Below are 23,435 nucleotides of genomic sequence, written 5' to 3'. Positions count from 1 at the left end.
TAGCTGTGCTGCCACATCAAGAAGCGGATCTATCCACTTAAGAGATGGTAAGTAAGTATAGCTAAGCTTCGGGAGCTGGATGCGGGCAGGCAGCATGGTCTGGAGAGAACTAAGGAGGATGGCTGGGGACACAGGAGGATGATGGCTGGGGACACAGGAGGATGATGGCTGGGGACACAGGAAGATGATGGATGGGGACACAGGAAGATGATGGCTGGGGACACAGGAGGATGATGACTGGGGACACAGGAGGATGATGACTGGGGACACAGGAGGATGATGGCTGGGGACACAGGAGGATGATGGCTGGGGACACAGGAGGATGATGGCTGGGGACACAGGAGGATGATGGCTGGGGACACAGGAGGATGATGGCTAGGGACACAGGAGGATGATGGCTGGGGACACAGGAGGATGATCTGGGGACACAGGAGGAGCATGGCTGGGGACACAGGAGAAGCATGGCTGGGGACACAGGAGAAGCATGGCTGGGGACACAGGAGAAGCATGGCTGGGGACACAGGAGGAGCATGGCTGGGGACACAGGAGGACGATGGCTGGGGACACAGGAGGACGATGGCTGGGGACACAGGAGGAGCATGGCTGGGGACACAGGAGCAGCATGGCTGGGGACACTAGGAGCAGCATGGCTGGGGACACAGGAGCAGCATGGCTGGGGACACAGGAGCAGCATGGCTGGGGACACAGGAGCAGCATGGCTGGGGACACAGGAGCAGCATGGCTGGGGACACAGGAGCAGTATGGCTGGGGACACAGGAGGAGCATGGCTGGGGACACAGGATGACTATGGCTGGGGACACAGGAGGAGCATGGCTGGGGACACCGGAGCAGCATGGCTGGGGACACCGGAGCAGCATGGCTGGGGACACCGGAGCAGCATGGCTGGGGACACCGGAGCAGCATGGCTGGGGACACCGGAGCAGCATGGCTGGGGACACAGGAGGAGCATGGCTGGGGACACAGGAGGAGCATGGCTGGGGACACAGGAGGATGATGGCTAGGGACACAGGAGGATGATGGCTGGGGACACAGGAGGATGATGGCTGGGGACACAGGAGGATGATGTGGGGACACAGGAGGATGATGACTGGGGACACAGGAGGATGATGACTGGGGACACAGGAGGAGCATGGCTGGGGACACAGGAGGAGCATGGCTGGGGACACAGGAGGATGATGGCTAGGGACACAGGAGGATGATGGCTGGGGACACAGGAGGATGATGGCTGGGGACACAGGAGGATGATGTGGGGACACAGGAGGATGATGACTGGGGACACAGGAGGATGATGACTGGGGACACAGGAGGAGCATGGCTGGGGACACAGGAGGAGCATGGCTGGGGACACAGAAGGACGATGGCTGGGGACACAGGAGGATGATGGCTGGGGACACAGGAGGAGCATGGCTGGGGACACAGGAGCAGCATGGCTGGGGACACAGGAGGAGCATGGCTGGGGACACAGGAGCAGCATGGCTGGGGACACAGGAGCAGTATGGCTGGGGACACAGGAGGAGCATGGCTGGGGACACAGGAGGACGATGGCTGGGGACACAGGAGGAGCATGGCTGGGGACACAGGAGCAGCATGGCTGGGGACACAGGAGGAGCATGGCTGGGGACACAGGAGGAGCATGGCTGGGGACACAGGAGGGGCATGGCTGGGGACACAGGAGGGGCATGGCTGGGGACAGGAGGGGCATGGCTGGGGACACCGGAGTGGCATGGCTGGGGACACAGGAGGAGCATGGCTGGGGACACAGGAGGAGCATGGCTGGTGACACAGGGCTGGCTAAGAACACAAAATGAGGATGGCTGGGGGAACAGGAGGAGGATGGCTGGGGACACAGGAGGATGGGACACAGGAGGAGGATGGTTGGGGACACAGGAGGATGGGACACAGGAGGAGGATGGTTGGGAACACAGGCGGGGGATAGTTGGGGAGAAAGGAGGGGGATGTTCAGGGAGACATTAAAAGTACAGAGTGTAATTCAGAAAATATGGGAGGAGGGGGGCACCAGTCTATTATTTTGCCAGGGGCACTCGGACCCCTAGATACACCCCTGCATGAGCCGTACTCTCACAGTATGGAAATGGCTTTGTCACGTCTGAGAATTGGTTTGAATAGGAACAGGCGTGGGAGACTGAAGGAGAGATTGGAGGAGCATGGATAAACTATGAGTATATGGTAGTGAATGATGTGATGACAGTATAAAGAAAGTCTATTTTATTAATAAGTTGAGTTGGGAGATTAATAGTTTGATTAGACAGATGTCCGATGTTGAATAATATAACTTGCTTTGATAAGAGTCCAATGATAAAGAACAAGAACTTGATTTGATAAGAGTCTGATGATGAAGAACAATAATTTGATTTAATAAGAGTCTGATGATGAAGAATAATAACTTGATTTAATAAGGATTCGATGTTGAAGGATAATAAGTTGATTAGTTGAAGATACGATGTTTTAAGAATAATATTTGATTTGATGAGGATCCGAATAGTAAAGGTTGAGTCAACCATATTCAAAATGCTTGTGACCAGGTTTATTTTGGATATTGGAATATTCCGTATTTTGGAATATGTGCATGCCATAATATCTTGGGAATGGGACCCAAATCTAAACACAGAATGCATTTATGTTTTATATACACCTTATACACACAGCCTGCAGGTAATTTTCAACAATATTTTCAATAATTGTGTGGCTCAAACATAGTTATTGTACATACATGAAATTAATTTATGTTTCATATACTCATTCCTCCCTGTTTACCCCATCTGTGTCACACCTGTTTGTCTGCCCCTCCCCTATAGAACGTAAGCCCTTACGAGCAGGGCCCTCTACCCTCTTGTGCTTCTCCTTACTTCACTTTCATCTACTTCTTACCCCCCACTAGGGCACCTAACACTTGGTTGCTTACACTCTGTTGCATATCTAGGTGTTATGGTCACTAATGTAGTATTGTATATTATCCATGTCCTTGTCCTATATTGTATTGTACTGTAAGTCGCTGATCTAATTATTTGTTTATGTACTTTGTAAGGTGCTGCAGAACACTTGTGGCGCCATATAAATAAAGGATAATAATAATAATATACCCCTTATACACAGGGCCTGAAGGTAATTTTATACAATATTTTTAATAATTTTGTGCCTTATACAAAGTTTGTGTACATTGAACCATCAAAAAATATGAGATATGGTAAGAACTTAACTTTGTTATCTCTATTTCTACGAAGTCCATAGGGTTCCACAGGATACCTTGGGGTATAGGTGTGATGTCAGGCATCGGGCACCATAGAGTTAAGTTTTCAGTCCTCCCAGGATGCACTAGGGTCCCCCTCCTATACCCCGCCCCCGAGCCAAGGCATCTCAGTTAGTTACCAAGCCAAAGGCCGGAGGAGGAGAAGGAAGAGAGAGAAAAAAGATCTGGACACACACAAGAATCACATTCTCACCAGAGGGAGATGGAAAAACCGGTGACCAGAGTAAAGCCCATCTGCAGCACAGGTGCGACAGGGCGGGAGTCCTGTGGAACCCTATGGACTTCGTAGAAATAGAGATAACAAAGGTAAGTTCTTACCATATCTCATATTTTCTACTTCAGGGTCCATAGGGTATCCACAGGATACCTTGGGGATGTCCCAAAGCAGTATCCTTTAAGGGTGGGGACGCTCCTGTGCTGAAAGGAGAATCCGCCGCCCGAAGGAAGCATCCTGAGAGGCGAAGGTGTCAAACCTGTAATACCTCACGAAGGTATGGACAGAGGACCACGTAGCAGCCTTGCAGATCTGGACTGCAGAGGCACCACGTCGAGCTGCCCACGAAGGACCCACAGACCTAGTGGAATGAGCCTTCAGAGAAGGAGGAACCGGTAGGCCTTCATGAAGATAAGCTTCAGAAATAGCCATACGGATCCAGGCTGCCAAAGTTTGCTTTGAGGCAGGCCAAACCTTTTTACGGAAGCCATAGAGGACAAACAAAGCGGCCGACTTCCTAAACGAAGAAGTGCGGTCAACATAAGTCCTTAAGGCCCGCACAACATGCAAAGAGGCCTCACCCACGGAAAGACCCGGTGAGTTAAAGGCCGGAACAACGATTTCCTCGTTAACATGAAACTGGGAAACAACTTTGGGAAGAAACTCGGGCCGAGTGCGGAGCACTGCCCTGTTCCCATGAAAAACCAAGAAAGGGGGTCTACAAGAAAGAGCCCCTAAATCAGAAACACGTCTGGCCGAAGCAATAGCCAGAAGGAAAACAGTCTTAGCTGTCAACCATTTAAGATCCACTGAGCCCAGTGGTTCAAACGGCGGTCCTTGGAGAGCCCTCAGGACCACAGCCAAATCCCAAGGCGCCACAGGTGGAACAAAGGCCGGCTGAATGCGGAGAACACCTTGCATAAAGGTGCGCACATCCAGAATTGTAGCAATCCTACGGTGAAACCAGACAGACAAGGCCGAAACCTGTACCTTCAAAGAAGCAAGGTGAAGCCCATGATCTAGTCCCGCTTGTAGGAAGGCAAGAATCCGAGACAGACGAAACTCCCGCGGTGCATAACCTCTCGGTCGACACCACTGGAAGAACGTATGCCACACGCGATGGTATATCCTCGCGGAAGATGGTTTCCGAGCTCGCACTACAGAGCTGGAAAACCCCCGGGACCTCAGCATGGCCGTCTCAACAGCCACGCCGTCAAAGACAGCCGAGTCAGGTCCGGGTGAAGGCAAGGACCCTGAGACAGAAGGTCCGGTCGTAGCGGCAACCGCAGAGGACTGCCCTGGGCCACGCGGGAGCTATCAACAGGAGCGTCCCTCCTTCCTGTTTGAATTTCCGGATTACCCGTGGAAGAAGGGAGACCGGAGGGAACAGGTATGCGAACCGGAACATCCACCGGACGGACAGAGCATCCACCAGAGACGCCCCTTCGTCTCTTGTGCGAGACCTGTACACCGGCAACTTGTTGTTGTGCCGGGACGCCATGAGGTCGATCTCTGGAAGACCCCATCTGTCCACCAGCAGTTGAAAAACGTCCGGGTGCAGGGACCATTCCCCCGGATGAACGTCCTGGTGACTTAGAAAGTCCGCCTCCCAATTTAGCACTCCCGGGATGAAGACCGCTGATATGGCCGGAAGATTGCGCTCCGCCCATACCAGGATCCGAGAGACCTCCACGAGAGCCGCCCGACTTCGGGTTCCTCCTTGCCTGTTTATGTAGGCCACGGTGGTAGCGTTGTCCGACTGGACCTGTACCGGGCGACCCTGGAGAACCCGATGTGCCTGCTGGAGAGCATTGAAGACCGCACGGAGTTCCAAGATATTGATTGGAAGCTCCGCTTCTGTCGGCGTCCACCTACCCTGGAACAAGTGTGGACCCGAAACTGCTCCCCAGCCCCGAAGACTGGCGTCCGTTGTCAACAGGACCCAATTTGGAACCCAGAACGGACGTCCCCCGCTGAGATGGGTCGTCTGTAACCACCAGGCAAGGGACAGGCGAACCTCCGGGGTGAGCACAATTGTCTGGGACTTCAGAGACTGTGGCAGCCCGTTCCACTTGGACAGAATCAGGTGCTGCAGAGGTCTGGAGTGAAACTGGGCATATTCCACCATGTCGAACACCGACACCATGGAGCCCAGTAACCTCATCGCCGAGTGTAGAGACACCCGGCGACTGAGCAGACAACTGCGCACCCTCGACTGTAAAGCAGAGATCTTTTCCTCCGTCACGAAGATCCTCTGCTGTTCCGAGTCCAATAAGGCTCCGAGGTGCAGAATCCTCCGAGACGGGATTAGAGTGGACTTCTGCCAGTTGATTATCCAGCCGTGCCGTTGCAGTAGCGCAATGGTCAGGCCCAAGTGGCGTAGAAGGAGGCATAAAAGGTCATCCAAGTACGGTAACATGCGGACTCCCTGCAGCCGCAGAGAAGCCGCCATGACCGCCATCACCTTGGTGAACACACGTGGTGCTGTCGCCAGGCCAAAAGGTAACGCCCGAAACTGGAAGTGGTCGCTGCGGATTGCAAACCTGAGGAACTGTTGATGGCGCAAAAGAATAGGGACATGCAGGTAAGCGTCCTGTATGTCCAATGACACCATGTAGTCCCCAGGTTCCAGCGCCAGAATGATGGACCGTAGGGTCTCCATCCGAAACTTCGGTACCCGCAAAGACCTGTTGAGAGCTTTGAGGTTGAGAATCGGACGATACGACCCATTGGGTTTCTGTACCAAAAAAAGATTTGAATAGAAACCCTGGCCCCTCTGGGAGAATGGAACAGGCACTATAACTCCAGCCTGGAGCATAGTGTGCAATACCTTCCGCAGCTCCGTAGCCTTGTTCCGGTCTGATGGTAGACCCGTGGTGAAGAATTGAGCCGGGGGTCTGTGCCGGAAGGAGAGGGCGTACCCGTGGGAGACCACCTCGAGAACCCAAGTGTCTGTCGTAGTGACCGACCAACACTGGGCGAACTGCAGCAGGCGGCCTCCCACTTTGGGATCCCCCAAAGGGAGGCCCGGACCGTCAGGCCGCAGGCTTGTCATCTGGCTTGGGGGCCGGACGTCTGGTACTCCATGCCTGCTTCCGGGGCTTGGCCGATTTCTTAGGGCCAGCCTGTCGAGGAAAAGACTGTGGTTTGGGCCTGCCCTGGGCCCTAGATGACCGAAAGGACGATGGACCAGAACCAGAAGGAGCAGCGGCCGACGGGAGACAAGCCGATTTGCCTGCCGCCAGCGTGGCCACAATCTTATCCAGATCCAGACCGAAGAGAACTTCTCCGGTAAATGGCAACGCCTCCAGACCCCTTTTGGAATCTGCGTCCGCCTTCCAGGATCGCAGCCACAAGGTGCGACGAGCAGCCACCACTGCTGAAGAAATTCTAGACACCAGAGTACTAATGTCTAAGGCCGCCTCGTTGATATAAGTGGCCGAATCACGGAGATTACCAATCAACTCCGCCTGTTCGGCCGGACAGTCGGAATCAAAAGATGCCTCTAATGAATCCGCCCAGTGCTCCATCGCTCTGGCAACCCAGCAAATGGCCATAGCCGGTCATGCTGCCCCCCCCCCGCAAGGGAATAAGCGGACTTCAGGCAGATCTCCACCTTGCGGTCCGTAGCATCCTTAAGGGAGGACATGGATGGCATCGGCAATGTGGCACTACGGACAAGACGGGTCACGTGAGAATCCACCTGTGGAGGGGATTCCCACTTTGCAAAATAATTATCCGCGAACGGATAAGCCACCGCCAGGCGCCTCTGCGGCTGGTATCTTTTGCCAGGCTGTTTCCACGCCTCCTCTAAATGGTCCACTAACTGACCTGAAAGAGGAAAGACTGTGGCATCGCCCTTCACATCTTTAAAAAAGGCGTACTTAGATTTAGCCGCTGGGGGAACTTCGTCCTCAATCACCAAGGCTGTGCGGACTGCCCGAATAAGTCCAGGAATATATACCTTGGACTTAGCGTCAGCGTCCTTAGTATGGAGAGGTTCCTGATCGTAAGGATCCAGAATCTCCCCATCATCATACGTCCCCTCGTCATCCTCATAAGGAGCCGACAGAGACGCCACCGGCCGGATCACAGACTCCCCTTGCAACACATCCGACAAGTGCTGTACAGAACTCGTCAGGGAGTTAACCCACGTCGGCTCCTGAGAAACCGGGAGCGAGGAAATAGGGAGACTGTGGGGTACCACCAATTGTCGTGGGAAACCCTGCATGGGTGACGACACCACTGACTGCTGGGACAAACCCATCGGTGTAAACACGGGTTGCGGAGCTAACTGGCCCACTAAGGTTGTAAGCGCCTGAGCGAAACAAGCCCAGGGCGGCTCCTGTACCGGTTCTGTAACCGTAAGAGGCCGCGCCATAGACAAACACTGCCGGCAGAGGCCCTCCGTGCTACCCTCCCCCTCCGCTAACGGTACTTTACACGTAGTACACTGTAGCCGGAGAGGAAAATCACTTTCAGACATGATGGCACCAAGTATGTGACCCCTCTCACCAATTATATATCAAATAGGCGAGAGACCACCCTGCAGCACCGCACCGCAAGGGCTTAGCAGAAAGAACAGGGATAGTAATAAAGCTGACAGTTTAGAAGAAAAGTTACAGGCAGCAGCGCTAGCACAGTCACATACAATGCAAAGAAATATCAATTCCTGCACTAACAGCGCTGATCAATCAACTACGCAGACACAGGGCCTGGTAGGACACAGCGCAGCATACACAGACCTGACCCAAATCGGAGGAGAGGTATGCGGGGGGACCCAGACCACGATGCTTCCGTCCAGGCTTCCAGCAGCGTTCACCATGCGTTCAGAGGAAGATGGCCCCCGAGGAGCAGAGAGGAGGCTGGCCTGGGGGAGGAGCGCTGCCACAGGACCAGTCGGCAGCGTGTAGAGAGGCCTGTGTGCAGCGGGGGAGGCGCCGGCTGTGAAACAGGGAAGGCACGCTCCCCTGGCATGCATTTAACCCCTGGGACGCCGCAGCGCTACCGCTCTGCTGCGGTCCGCTGTCCCAGGGGGTAGTGGAAGCGCAGGTTGGTCGCCTGGCTCCACGCTGCAGCCAGTCCCCAGGGAGCCCCCTGCCTGGGGACTCAGGACCATGTGATCAGCGGGGACCCACCGCGGGACCCCGCTGCTTACCTTTGTCCCCCTTGAATCCGGCCATGGTCCGGAACATCTGGGGTCACCGCTAGCTGTGACCCCAGATGCTCACCAGCATCCCCGGATCGGTACCGGCGTTCTGGTACCGGCGGGGGTGTAGGGAAGACAGCATGGATGTCAGGACTGACTGTCCATGCTGTACATCCAGATGTGCAGCCACAGCTGCATAGAAGAAAGCTTCAGGGGCTCTTCTAGCCCCCACTCCGACAGGTGCACCCGACTCCGGCCGGGCACCAAACTAAACTGAGGTGCCTTGGCTCGGTGGCGGGGTATAGGAGGGGGACCTAGTGCATCCTGGGAGGCTGAAAGCTTAACTCTTTGGTGCCCGATGACTGACGTCACACCTATACCCCAAGGTATCCTGTGGATACCCTATGGACCCTGAAGTAGAAACAGTCTTAGCTGTTAGCCATTTAAACTCCACTGAGCCCAGTGGTTCAAACGGCGGTCCTTGGACAGCCCTCAGGACCACAGCCAAGTCCCATGGTGCCACAGGTGGAACAAAAGGCGGCTGAATACGCAGAACGCCCTGCATAAAGGTGCGTACATCGAGGATTGTAGCAATCCCACGGTGAAACCAGACAGACAGGGCAGAAACCTGCACCTTCAAAGAAGCAAGGCGAAGCCCATGGTCCAGTCCCGCCTGTAGGAAGGCGAGTACCCGAGACAGACGAAACTCCCGCGGTGCATAACCTCTCGGTCGACACCACTGGAAGAACGTATGCCACACGCGATGGTATATTCTCACGGAAGACGGTTTCCGAGCTCTTAGCATGGTCCGCACTACAGAGCTGGAAAACCCCCTGGACCTTAACATGGCCATCTCAACAGCCACGCCGTCAAAGACAGCCGAGTCAGGTCCGGGTGAAGACAAGGACCCTGTGACAGAAGGTCCGGTCATAGCGGCAACCGCAGAGGACTGTCCACGGACAGACCCTGAAGGTCTGAGAACCAGTGCCGTCTGGGCCATGAGGGAGCTATCAACAGGAGCGTCCCTCCTTCCTGTTTGAATTTCCGGATTACCCGTGGAAGAAGGGAAAACGGAGGAAAGAGATAAGCAAACCGGAATGTCCACCGGACGGACAGAGCATCCACCAGAGACCCCTCTTCCTCTCTTGTGCGAGACCCGTACACCGGCAACTTGTTGTTGTGCCGGGACGCCATGAGGTCGATCTCTGGAAGACCCCACCTGTCCACCAGCAGTTGAAAAATGTCCGGGTGCAGGGACCATTCCCCCGGATGAACGTCCTGGCGACTGAGAAAGTCCGCCTCCCAGTTTAGCACTCCCGGGATGAAGACCGCTGATATGGCCGGAAGATTGCGCTCCGCCCATACCAGGATCCGAGACACCTCTACGAGAGCCGCCCGACTTCGGGTTCCTCCTTGCCGGTTTATTGGAGTTCCAAGATGTTTATTGGAAGCTCCGCTTCCACCGGAGTCCACCTGCCCTGGAACAAGTGTGGACCCGAAACTGCTCCCCAGCCCCGAAGACTGGTGTCCGTTGTCAAGAGGACCCAATTCGCCACCCAGAACGGACGACCCCTGTTGAGGTGGGTTATCTGCAACCACCAGGCAAGGGACAGGCGAACCTCTGGAGTGAGCACTATCGACTGGGATTTCAAAGACTGAGGCAGTCCATTGCATTTGGACAGGATCAGGTGCTGCAGAGGTCTGGAGTGAAACTGGACATATTCCACCATGTCGAATACCGACACCATGGAGCCCAGTAACCTCATCGCCGAGTGCAGAGACACCCGGCGGCTCTGCAGACAACTGCGCACCCTCGACTGTAAGGCAGCGATCTTTTCCCCTGTCACAAAGATCCTTTGCTGTCCCGAGCCCAATAAGGCTCCGAGGTGCAGAATCCGCTGAGACGGGATCAGGGTGGACTTCTGCCAGTTTATCAACCAGTCGTGCCGTTGCAGTAGCGCAATGGTCAGGTCCAAGTGGCGGAGAAGGAGCTCCGGAGACCCTGCCACTAAGAGAAGGTCGTCCAAGTACGGCAACATGCGGACCCCTTGCAGCCGCAGGGAAGCCGCCATGACCGCCATCACCTTGGTGAAAACACGTGGCGCTGTCGCCAGGCCAAAAGGTAACGCCCGGAACTGAAAGTGGTCGCTGCGGATTGCAAACCTGAGGAACTGCTGATGGCGCAAAAGAATAGGGACACGCCGGTGTTCTGGTACCGGCGGGGGTGTAGGGAAGACAGCATGGACGTCAGGACTGACTGTCCATGCTGTACTTCCAGATGTGCAGCCACAGCTGCTTGAAGAAAACTTCAGGGGCTCTTCTTAGCCCCCACTCCAACAGGTGCATCCGACTCCGGCCGGGCACCAAACTAAACTGAGATGCCTTGGCTCGGGGGCGGGGTATAGGAGGGGGACCCTAGTGCATCCTGGGAGGACTGAAAACTTAACTCTATGGTGCCCGATGCCTGATGTCATCACCTATACCCCAAGGTATCCTGTGGATACCCTATGGACCCTGAAGTAGAAAGCAAAGGTTTCACTATCTCAGTAATACTAAAAAAAAATCCGTATTTCGGAATATTTGGATATGGGAGACTCAACTTGTATTTGATTTGCTGAGGATCCGATGTTTGAAGAATAATAATTGATTTGCTGAGGATCCAATGTTTAAAGAATAAGAATTGATTTGCTGAGGATCCGATGTTTGAAGAATAATAATTGATTTGCTGAGGATCCGATGTTTGAAGAATAAGAATTGATTTGCTGAGGAGCCGATGTTTAAAGAATAAGAATTGATTTGCTGAGGATCCGATGTTTGAAGAATAATAATTGATATGCTGAGGATCCGATGTTTGAAGATAAATAATTGATTTGCTAAGGAACCGATGTCTGAAGAATAATAATTGATTTGCTGAGGAATAATAATTGATTTGTTTGAAGAATAATAATATTGATCAGTAAGAACCGATGATGATACTTTAATGTAGTTGATCAGTAAGGACCGATGGTGATAGTTTAATGTAGTTGATCGGTAAGGACCGATGGTGATATGAGAGATAATTCTCAAATGGCAATTCCAAACTGCAGCAGATGATATTGGAGTCTGGTTCCAGATAAAGGAAATAGAATAGGACAGACTGAACAGTTCAGATAAGGCATATCCGGGAGCTCAGTACATGAGCTGTAACTTCAGCGATAAGTGACATTGGCCCTCATTCAGAGCCACTGGCTAGCGGCAGTACGCTCGTTCCGAGCGATGTTCGCACATCTGCGCATGCGTACTGTTTTTAGTACGCATGCGCGAACCAGTCAGTGCGGCCGAAAATCGTTGGTACGCAATATAGCGAGGGCCTGCTATTTTGAGTGACAGAATGAGGCGTATGTGGGTGGTAACAGGGGAAGGTGCTTGAAAACGGGGAGTGGAGATCCGAACGCAGGCGTGCTTAAAGGTCAAAACGGGCGTTTTAAGGGAGTGCATAATTAATACAGCAGCGTCATTGACCACGTCACTTGGTTTTTTTTAACTCAGAACTGCTCGCAAAATAGCGGTTGAAAACACCAACCACAAGAATAGCGAGCAGTTCATACGCTGTACGATGTACTCGATTAATCTAATAAATAGCGGACATGATGTATGGTGCGTGCGGCCAGGTGGCGTTTTTATCAAATAAACAAGCGTATGTTTTGCTCGCTCGTTCAGACTTAGAGGTGGGAACAGACTGCAATTTGCGAACGAATCATTTGAATAGCCACCCCTTGTTTTTGAAAGAACGACCACAAATAGCGAACGGCTCTGAATCAGGCCCATTGTACTGTCAAGAGAGGCCAGTCAGGAAATGGAATTTATAGGGCAGGATTCCTGATGATTGGATACTGTGATCAGCAGGTAGTGTTCTGAATGGAGGCATAGCGTCAGGTGACAGAGTCCAAGATGCTCCACCCATATCCCCGTCCAGGAGGGAACTCCGGCGGGCGGCCTGAGAGTAGGAGGTCGTAGAGAACCATCGACATGCCCAATTATCAGCCGGGCGTGGCGTGCAGCCCGGACGGACCTCTGTGCCATCCTGGACAGGCACCGGAGAGGTAAGAAGGCAGTTTTAGTAATGCGGATCGTGACAGGCTTAAGGGTGTGGAGTGTGTCTTTTTGATCAATTCTCCTTAAACTCCATTATTTGGTAATCCCACATTTCCTCCTGGGATCTCCAGACAGGCCTTCAAATTTTGGTCACGAGTGGACATTTTGCAGATCAGGCGGTTGTATAACTCATCTGAAGTGATGACTTTTTCGGCTATTCAGGTTAAGTGAAATTTGCCCAAGAGTGAGATATGGCAGTACCTCCAGGTTAAACACTTTCTTCAAAATAAAAACCTTCTTTTTGAAGGGTCTCGGAGTTTGACGCATTTTGAGCAGCTGGTGCTGTCTCAGACTTCTCCCTCACAATTATTAATTATATACAAACTCTTAATTGAGAACCGCTTTTCTACACTACTAAAATTTACTAAAAACTGGGAGAGGGAGCTCAGTGTGGATATCAGTGATTCTCAAAGGTACTCTGGGCCTCATTCAGAGGCGGTCGGAGGATGCAATCGGTCGCTCAGAAACTGGGTGTCCGCTTCCATCCTGACCGCCCGCCTCTGTTTCGGTCGTTAGGCTGTGGGTTTCCACCCACAGCTCTAACGACCGCTCGGGTGATGGTCGCAATGGTCATAGACCATCACGACCATCGGGGCTTACGACGAGACCCTAGGGTAGGGTCTCACTTGTCGTAAGCCCCGGAGAGCTTCCGGCTCTGTCAGAGCCGGAAGCTCTCCACTTACATCACTTGTGATATCAGTGGGGCCTCCCCCAAACGGTAGGCATTCCCATGGGAACGCCTCCGTTTGGGCTGCCACCTCCCCGGCCCGCCTTCCAAACGGGGCGAGCTGTCAATCAACATCGACAGCTCGCCCCCTTTGGAAAGAGACCCGCTATGACCGGCGCTGTCGGTCGTAGCGGGTCTCATGCATGCGCACGAGGGAGCCGGCTCCCTCGTGCGCATGTGCACTGGCCAAACATCGAGGCGGCCGTGCGGTCGTAGACCGTACGGCCGCCTCTGAATAAGGTCCTCTATCTTTGAAAAGTCTTGGAGTAGCTCTATCAATATACTTACTATTGAGACCAATCTTAAGGTCACCTCTTGATGGTATCGTTGTTCATCCATTTTATCTAATGTGGTGTCTGCGAATTGCTGCAGATGTAGCATGGACTTGGGTACTCCTCTTCACATATGGTGGTCTTGTCTGGTCTTGAATGTATTCTGGGATGGGGTGATTTCGGTCGCACGTGAAATGCTAGGCTCAGATGTCCCAGATGAGCCTAAATTCTGTTTTTTTAACATATACTCCTTGCCTTTTTCTGTGTATACAAAAAAAAAATCACTTTTGAAATATCTCAATAGTGCAGCCAAGGCTGGTTATCCCTGTGCGCTGGAAATCTACCTCACCCCCAACCCTAGTTGAATTGTTCCAGAGGATAGAAATTTATAGGTCAATGGACAATATTATTATGTCTTATCCTTATCCTTATCATCTGTATGCGGATGATACTCAAATCTACCTATCCTCCCCAGATTTGTCACCATCTGTGCTGGTCCGTCTCACTGAATGTCTCTCTGCCATTTCATCTTGGATGTCATCTCGCTACCTCAAACTTAATATTTCTAAAACAGAATTAATTATATTTCCACCGGCCAATAGTAGTTACCAACCTGATATCTCTATTATTACTGTTGACAACTCGACAATCAACCCCACCTCACAAGCTCGCTGCCTAGGTGTCATCCTTGACTCTGAACTGTCTTTTGTTCCCCACATTCAATCTGTCTCTAAATCCTGTTACATACATCTAAAACACATAGCAAAAATTCGACCATATCTTACGCAAGACACTGCAAAAACTCTAATACATGCGCTCATAATTTCCCGCATTGACTATTGCAATAGTCTCCTTATTGGTCTTCCCAAAACCAGGCTCTATCCACTACAATTCATTTTGAATGCAGCTGCGAGGTTGATCTTTCTCACCAAACTTTCAGTGTCTGCTGATCCACTCTGTCAGTCTCTCCATTGGCTGCCGGTCTTCTACATTATTCAATTTAAAATACTTACACTCACACATAAAGCTATTAACCAAACCACACCAACATACATACATCTCTTCACTTATCTCAAAATATCTTCCAACCCGACATCTCCGCTCTGCACAAGATCTGCGTCTCTCATCCCTGCACATTACTTGTTCCCATGCACGGTTACAGGACTTTTTTTCTGGCTGCACCCACCCTGTGGAATGCCCTCCCACGCACGATAAGACTTTCCACTAGTTTCCAAACATTCAAGAGTTCTCTGAAAACTCACCTCTTCAGACAAGCTTATCAGATTCCAGGACCGCCCATCAAACCTTTTATAGCTCCCTATCTAACTCACTTCTTATAGTAAACACCTATCACATCTTCTCTGTCTTCAATTTAACATCCTCCTAACCCTAGGCCAACTTTCCAGTGTGATTGGATTATACAGCCCACCAAGAACATGTGCAATCGGGCTGGACCAATTTGCAATATGTAGCGACTATCCTTGTGTATCAACACCTATTTCCCTATAGATTGTAAGCTTGCGAGCAGGGCCCTCTTACCCTTATGTATGTCTTTTATGTATGTATGTCTTTTACAACCCAGTATAATGTTAATTCAAATTGTAAAGTGCGACGGAATTTGTTGCGCTATATAAGAAACTGTTAATAATAATAAAATCCTGATAAGTTTAAGATCTACTCAGTGATATGGTTTATTTGGTTGGAATTCTGCGAATATGAAAGATATAAATAATTTAGATCATATATCCTAATACGTCTTCTGACATCAGTCTGTCAATAATTCAGGTCCTAGTGTTTATCCTTACCCCTCCTACTTCCCCCTTTAATTTTTGTTGTTCTCTTTTCTGCCTTTATACTCTTGTTCTGTTATTTATTTAATCCTTTATTTTTCAGATGCGCATTATGTGTACTTCTGATATTGTTGATATTCCATAGTCATATGTTATATTCCTCAATGTATTTATTTTTACCAATATGTACTTGATATTTTTGTTACGGCATATTGGCATTCTATATTTGTCGGTGCATTTAAAATAATCTTCACTTGCAAAAAAGAAAGTCTTGATATCTGACAATGGAGAAAAGTAAAAATAAAGATGCTGAAACTTTTGTAAAGAAACATGGAATTGAGCATCAACTGACCATTGTATACACACCAGAACAGAAAGGTGTAAGTGTGTCAGGGTTCAGCCTAGGATCGGCTATCTCTTACCTCCGTGCCGGCTTCCCCTGACTTCCTTGTGGTCAGACGCCTGGTGCAGTGAGGGGTGAGATGCTGAGTATTCTACCTTAGGTGTTTTTGCGGACTTCCATGGTCGGCTGTGTGTTTTGGGGATCGGAGTTCCCATCATGGGCGCCGCCATGACAGTTCCTCTCATGTGACAGTCCTCCTAACCAATGGTAGCATGATCTCAGTCAGCTGACGCTGTGCTCCAATAATCTGCTACCCCTGGGTATAAATCCACCCCCAGAAGTTCAGGAAGATGCTGTTCAACTTCGTTATTCCAAGTGCCTGTGTTACTCCCACTGTTGCTCTGTGCTAAATCCTTCAGCGTGTTGCTTCAGCCTGCTCACAGTTTTCCAGTTTCCTGTATTATCTTCCATGCTAACCCTTACTCTGAGACTTTAGCTTTCTCACAGTACTTCAGTGTTTCATGTCCCTTCCCTGTGTGTCTTTGTATATGTGCTGCTAATTCTATTAAAGCTTTCCTGTGGCTATTACCCTGTGTCACTGAGGTGTCCGATTACCTGCTATTACTAATTAGCTCACAGCTGGACCTCCAGCACTCTCCTAGTAATTGCCTTTGTCCAGTACCAGCATTACTAGCTTCCCCAGTTTATTCCTGCCTTCCCTCTGTGTTTTACTGTTTATCAGCTCCAGAATCTGTTGCAGTTCCTGTACATTTTCCTGTGTTTCCAAGTTAGCCTGCGAATGGGATTACTACATGTGCCTGTGTCCACTTCTCTCTGTGTCTTGTTTGTGCAGTCAACACCTACATTTATAGCTTTCCAGTGCATGTTGGTGTTCTTTGCTCTGTGTCTTGTCTCTGCAAATCAGCTCTAAACATATCTAGCTATTCCCAATATATTCCTCTGTTTTTCTGTGCAATCAGCACTTGGATTTCTTAGTGATTCTCAGTACACTTTCCAGTATTCCTATGCTAGCCTGTGATTAGGATCCCTAAACAGCGTTTCAATATCTAAGCATCCAGTTTACCTCCTGTGCTCTAGCATTTGCTTTGTTAAATATAGTTTCCGGTCTTCTGCCATTCCCAGGTACCTGTCCAGAGGGCCGCGACCTGCTCACTTGGTGCAGCGGAAAACCAAATCCCAATTGGAGGGGTCAGTGGAGAAAACCACCAAGTGAGTTAGACTCCGCACCTCTGGGCAGGTCTAGCCAAACCTGTGTTTGGCCGCAACTAGGAGACCTAGTCCAGTCACTTCCCAGGTCACCCGAACCCCCCGGCTTACCGTCCTCCACAGAGGAACATTTGCATCGGATCGTGACAAAGTGTAAGTGAGCATGCAAACTGCACTATAGTGAAAAGGCTTGATCTATGCTAATAGATGCCAGCCTGAATAAGTGCTTTTGAGCAGCAGTATATAGAGCCATAGTCTGGAAGAAAGCCAAGCATCAACCAGCTCAAAGTCTTTAAGTGTACAGCATATGTACATATCCCCAAGGAGAAAATACATAAGCCATATCCCAAATCTGTAAAAGGTATCATGCTTGGATACTGCCAGAAGAGTAAAGGATACAGGCTCTGGGACTCTAAGTACAAAAACTTATAAAGTTTAGAGATGTTACATTCCACAAGAAACAGCACCATTCAAAATAAAACTGGAACAGGAATTGCAGAGCAAGTATGTTACATTGGATGTGCCAACAGCTTTAGGCCTGTTTAAGACAGAAACTACCAGTTAGGACATTCAACTACAAAACAGAGCTTCTGCAAGAGCAATTGTCTCTTAAGGAAAGCTTTGTACTGTCTAAAACAGAGTGGTCGTTGCTGGTACATCAAAAAAGATGCTGTACTACAAGAAATGGACTTTGTGCATTCAAAGACTGACCACTAGGTCTGATTCTAATGTGGAATTGTGTAATACTGTACAACTAAAATGCAAATGCAGCAGAGAGGGGCCTGTAGGAAATAAACACTTTCTGCATGCATCTGCGATCCGAGTGCTGCATCCGATCGCCATCGCGACCATGTTAATTATGTGCAGATGCCAAAATATTGGATTTGCACGTAAACTATAGGAGGATTGAGATTTGGGTTGGAACCCTTTGGGCTAGCTGGGCTTACTGGTATGTTTGAGAAGCTTGATGGACTCATAATGCTGTTCCTCATGTGGATCAGTAGAGGACGAGAAGACAGGCTGCTGCAGTACAGAGAACACGACTAGATTGCTGATAGGATGAATCGTATAAGCTGCTCAGCGGGATTCAGCAAAAGGTGTAGGAACCGAAATGTAAAATTTCAAGTGCCTCCCTGTCTCATAATCTATGGCATTGTAGAAAGATCAGCAGATTCTGGAACAAATTGTTACACTATTTAAACTCCTCATTTAGACTTAAATTACCCAAGAATGCTGCTGCTTTCTTTTTGCTGAGTTCACTGAGTGGGAGACAGCCTCTACTTTAGGCCCCTTGAAACCCATGCTGGTAGTCATGGTGACGGTGGCCAAACAATTAATCCTCAGACGTTGGATCTCACGAAATGCACCCACACTAAGTGAGTGTAAAAATGCAATGCTAGAGGTAATATATTGTGAGCGCCGAATGGCCATATTCAATATCGAAAAGGAGGTGCTATCCTTCTCTAAAAAATGGGAGACATATATCAATTGCTTACCTGCCCAAACCCAGACCAACATCTGGAGGGTGTTTGAAAGTACGGAGTGGTTTCTGTTAAGACGAATTCCCTAAAGCAGTTATTTGATTGACCCTTTTTAATTCACTTATAGTGATAATTTCTCCCATAAAGTCTGCATAAAACAAACTTAACCACCCCCCCACCCCCCATATTGTTCATAATGCCAAAGTCATTGTGTATGTGGACGGATCTCTGATGTGACATGGGTGTCTTCATCTTCATATTTATGTTACTGTAATTTTTACTGCCATTTTGTTTTTGTTTATACTTGTTTAAATGTTTCTCCTAATTTATAAAAATTTATAGAAAAATTGTAATGGCAGATTTTGGTTTTCAATCAAGAATATCTCACTATTTCTGGAGATAACTGCTCTATATTTTGATTTTATTCTTGAACTGTTGATGTATTCTATATTTTGCTGTTCAATAAACAGATTTAAAATAAAAAAAGGTGTAGGAACCGGAGCAGATTGAAGGCTTACGGGATTGTCCGTAAGCAGGCATCTAAGGACAGGTGCTGGTTTTCAGGATACACATTGTAGGAACTCTGGGGCAGGGTTTCAGGATATTCAGTATAGGAACATGCAACTTTTCAGGATATTCAGTGTAGGAACGTGCAGGTTTTCAGGATATTCAGTGTAGGAACACTGAAGCAGGTTTTCAGGACATTCAGTGTAGGATCACTGGTGCAGTGGTACCCACGATTGGAAACCGCCAGGTCAGAACCTCTGCCACATGCAAATAAGTTATGGGCGCTGTGAAGCGGTACTGAGGGGGAATTGAAGGACAAAAGGGTACACCACTGGGGGTGTGGATCACTAGGTCTACAATAAAAAGATAGACAATGTTTAGGTAGACAATACAAGTTAGACAGGCAGTAGGTTGACAGGGTCTGAAGGTCGACTAGTAAGAAGGTCAACAGGGACAGAAGGTCGACAGGGTCATTATGTCAACACACAAAAAGTATAGCCCTAATCTTCACCCTAACCCTCCCCTTGGTACCTAACCCTCCCTCCTGGTGCCTAACCCTAACCGTCGGGGTAGGTGCCTAACCCTAACCGTCGGGGTAGGTGCCTGATCCTAACCGTCCCTTCTAGTGCCTAACCCTAACCCTCCGGTAAGTCCCTAACTCTAACAGTCGGGGAAATTGACTAACCCTAACCGTCGAAATAAGCGCCTAACCTTAACCCTAAAAAATATGTTTTTAAAAAAAAAAACAGCATATGGCGACCATTTTTGTGTCGACCATTTGTGCATCGACCTAATGGCCCTGTCGAACTTCTGTTCATGGTAGGATTTTTGTAGGGCAGGGGTGCTGAACACAGAGGATGACACACCTGTGCACACCAAAGCAGAGCCCTATCTACACATTTTGGCTCTGTCATCAATAAGTGGAGCAAGGAGAGCGAAAAAAACAGGTGTAGTCTCGCTGGGAAGGGGTGTGACCACACAACAGTACCCCCAATTCAAATGATGCCACACAGTAGTGCCCCTTCGTCACATTACACCACACAGTAGTGTCCCTTATTTACATTACATCAGACAGTAGTGCCCTTTATTCACATTACACCATACAGTAAAGCCCATTCATGTTATGCCACACAGAGCCCATTCACGTTATGCCACACAGAGCCCATTCAATAGTACTCCATTATGCCAGAGTAGTGCCCCTTCTAACACATTATGCCACACAGTAATAACCCTTCTAACACATTATGCCACAAACATTAATGCCTCTTCTAACACATTATGCCACACACAGTAATGTGCCTTATATAACCTTATGCCACACACAGTAATGCCCCTAACACATTATGCCATACACATTAATGCCCTTTCTAACACATTATGCCACACACATTAATGCCCCTTATAACACCTTATGCCACACACAGTAATGCCCCTTCTAACACATTATGCCACATAGTAAAGCCCCATGCACATTAAGTGGAGCAGGGAGAGCGAAAATTGGAGCTCACGGACTGGCAGGCGCTGTTGATTGTCTGCCAGTGCACGAGCTCTGATTGGCTCACGACCATAGGCCAGATCATAATGAAGGCTGTGCTGTGTTTATAGGGATGCGGCTGCATGCCCACTAAATACATGCTGATCCCCCCCCCCCCCGGCGGCACTGGCCAGACCGGCCCAACTGGCCATCAGCCTTTCTGGCATTTGCCAGAACTGTAAGATGACTAGTCCAGCCCTGATACACATGCCCTATGGCACATGGTATGCTGTTATTGTAAGTTTCATACTTTTACACAGTGGCATGCTTGAACAACCCTGCACTTCACCAATTCTCAGTCAAGGTGAATAGGATGTTATCGTACAACCTTGGAAGTGCTCTAATTGAAGATGCCTTTTACTCTTTTTATTCTATTCAAAAAATTAACATATTCTTCACAGCATCCTGTACACTTAAAGTGTATTAAAGTGTTTTTCCTTTAGGAGTTCATACAAAGGGTGGTATCCAGGGCCGGCTCCAGGGGTCGGAGCACCCTGTGCTGGCCCCCTCCAGAGCGCCCTATCTTCGCCGAAAATGGGGGTGTGGCCTAATTACCATAGGCCATGCCCCCTACATGACGTTATTAGGAGGCATATCCGCCTCCAAATAACGTCAGGCTGGGGGGAGCCTCACTACCTGGGCTTCCCCAACCCTCTCCCGTCACTAAATGGATGCCGCGCGCATGCGCACAGCATCCATTCAGAGTCTCCGGGGGCCGGCACCGCCGCACAGCTGCGGCGGTGGGGGTCCCCAACCTCCCGATTTAACCACCCACGGGCCACTTCGGCCCATGGGTGGAACAGCGGGACAGTAATGAAATCTGGATATTGGGGAGGGGTGAATCCTCTATGGGTGGCGCCCCTGTGCGACCGCTCAGGTCGAACACCCCTAGAGCCGGCCCTGGCGGTATCCTATTAGCTGCTGCAATTTGCTGCTGCTAATTACTATCAACGGGGCTATCCAATTAGCCCCGATGCCGATCATGCCGTCACTTAACGGGGGTTTTGTTTCTCCTGCCTCAGACAGGCGAAACCAAATCCCCGATAGGTAAGGATTTTTTTGGCGATCACTGCCATGAAAGTACATAGGAGAGTGGCTTTTAATGGATCCTATGTGTTATCAGGTGACAAATAGCAATTTTCTGCATGAAAATACAGGCTATAATTGGATAACCCGATAATGACCATCTGGCTTTTACTGCAATAAATGCCAAGTTTTTTTCCATGCACAAATTACTCCCCATAGCCCATAAAATGAGTAATCTTCCAGTTAACAGATTGCTATACAGTATTTCACTTGGGCTGTGCCAATGATGCAGTACCTAATAATATGTAGTGGGGCAGCTCTAACTGATGTTGGAGAGACATACCTCCTCCAATGGTCTTTCCAGCCAATATGCAGAGTAGTACACATTATTGCGAATGGACCTCCCTTGTCATTATGCTTGGTCATCAATGTGCCCTTGCAGCAACATATACTTGGGACAACAGCATCTGAAAACATGCATATTTACGCTTATGTAAATCTCGTAGTTGATTCGGAATGCCAACACTGAGCTTTTTCTATTTGAAGACGCCTTGTTCCAGTTCAGTTACGCCTGCTCAGTCACAGCTGGAGATGCAACTATAATGTATACGACTCGCTATACAGTACTTGCATATACTTGGTTCCAGAGAATGCACAGGTACATTCAACTCTGCATCAGCCCCAACATATGCCTAATTGTACAAATAACAATATAATCTCCTGCTTTAACTCACTGATTGTATCTTTCATATGCAGATTTTAGGTGCATTTACTATAGATGTGCCCTACACATAGTGGTCCTGATTCTTAAGCTGGGCATCCACTATACAATTTTCTGTCAGATATCTGTCCAATCTGGCAGGTTGGAATGAAAACCTGGTACTGTATGGGAACAAATGACAGTCCATCATATGGTTTTAAACACTGAAAAAAGGACAAAAAACATTGTTCAAATTGGTTAAATTTGTGTGTTTTAACCAAATTGTGTGAACAACCATATTTGGTTATTTTCCAGTGTTTGTGAGCAAATGGACGAGTGTCATTTCTTCCCATACATTACCAGGTTTTCATTCCAACCAGCCAGATTGGACAGATATCTGACAGATTATTGTATAGTGGATGCCCAACTTTAGTCAGCAGCAGATGCGGCTGCGTCTTCTGCTGCAGCTGTGTCTTTATGCTAATGCTGTGGCTGATTTCTTCTAAACTAAGACGGTCACTTGCAATATCATGCACCTGTACAAATGCGTCTCGATGCAACTTTAGACGCATCATCGAAACTTTATGCTCTATGGCAGATGCAGTTTCTCCATCTGAAAATGGCGTATTATATGAGCTATATGTGTCTTTGTGGGGTAACATTCGGGTTGCATGCGCAGTGCAACTCGAACGCATGCGCAGTACTTGACACATTGCTCAACTGTGTGCATATCCGTTTATCCACTCAGAATCAGGCCCAGTATGAGGAAATAGCAGATGTTTTATAGTTATCTAAGGGAGCCAACATCAACTTACGCGATGTGATGGCTAGCTGCCATTGCATCAAAACATTTCTATAGAAAGCATCATCCGATGGCTGCCAACCATCGCAAACCTGATATTCAGTGGAAAAAGCATTTCCATCAAATTGTGAACGTCAATGGTAGCTACCATCAGTTTCCGATCGATCAATCTATCTATCTCCCCCTATACATATATAATACAAGAAAATTCTACAGTGTGCTCTCCTACCACTTATAATA

The sequence above is a fragment of the Taudactylus pleione genome, unplaced genomic scaffold, assembly GCF_031769625.1.
Source record: "Taudactylus pleione unplaced genomic scaffold, aTauple2 ptg000019l, whole genome shotgun sequence".
In the NCBI taxonomy this organism is placed as follows: domain Eukaryota; kingdom Metazoa; phylum Chordata; class Amphibia; order Anura; family Myobatrachidae; genus Taudactylus; species Taudactylus pleione.
This window is presented reverse-complemented; position numbering follows the sequence as displayed.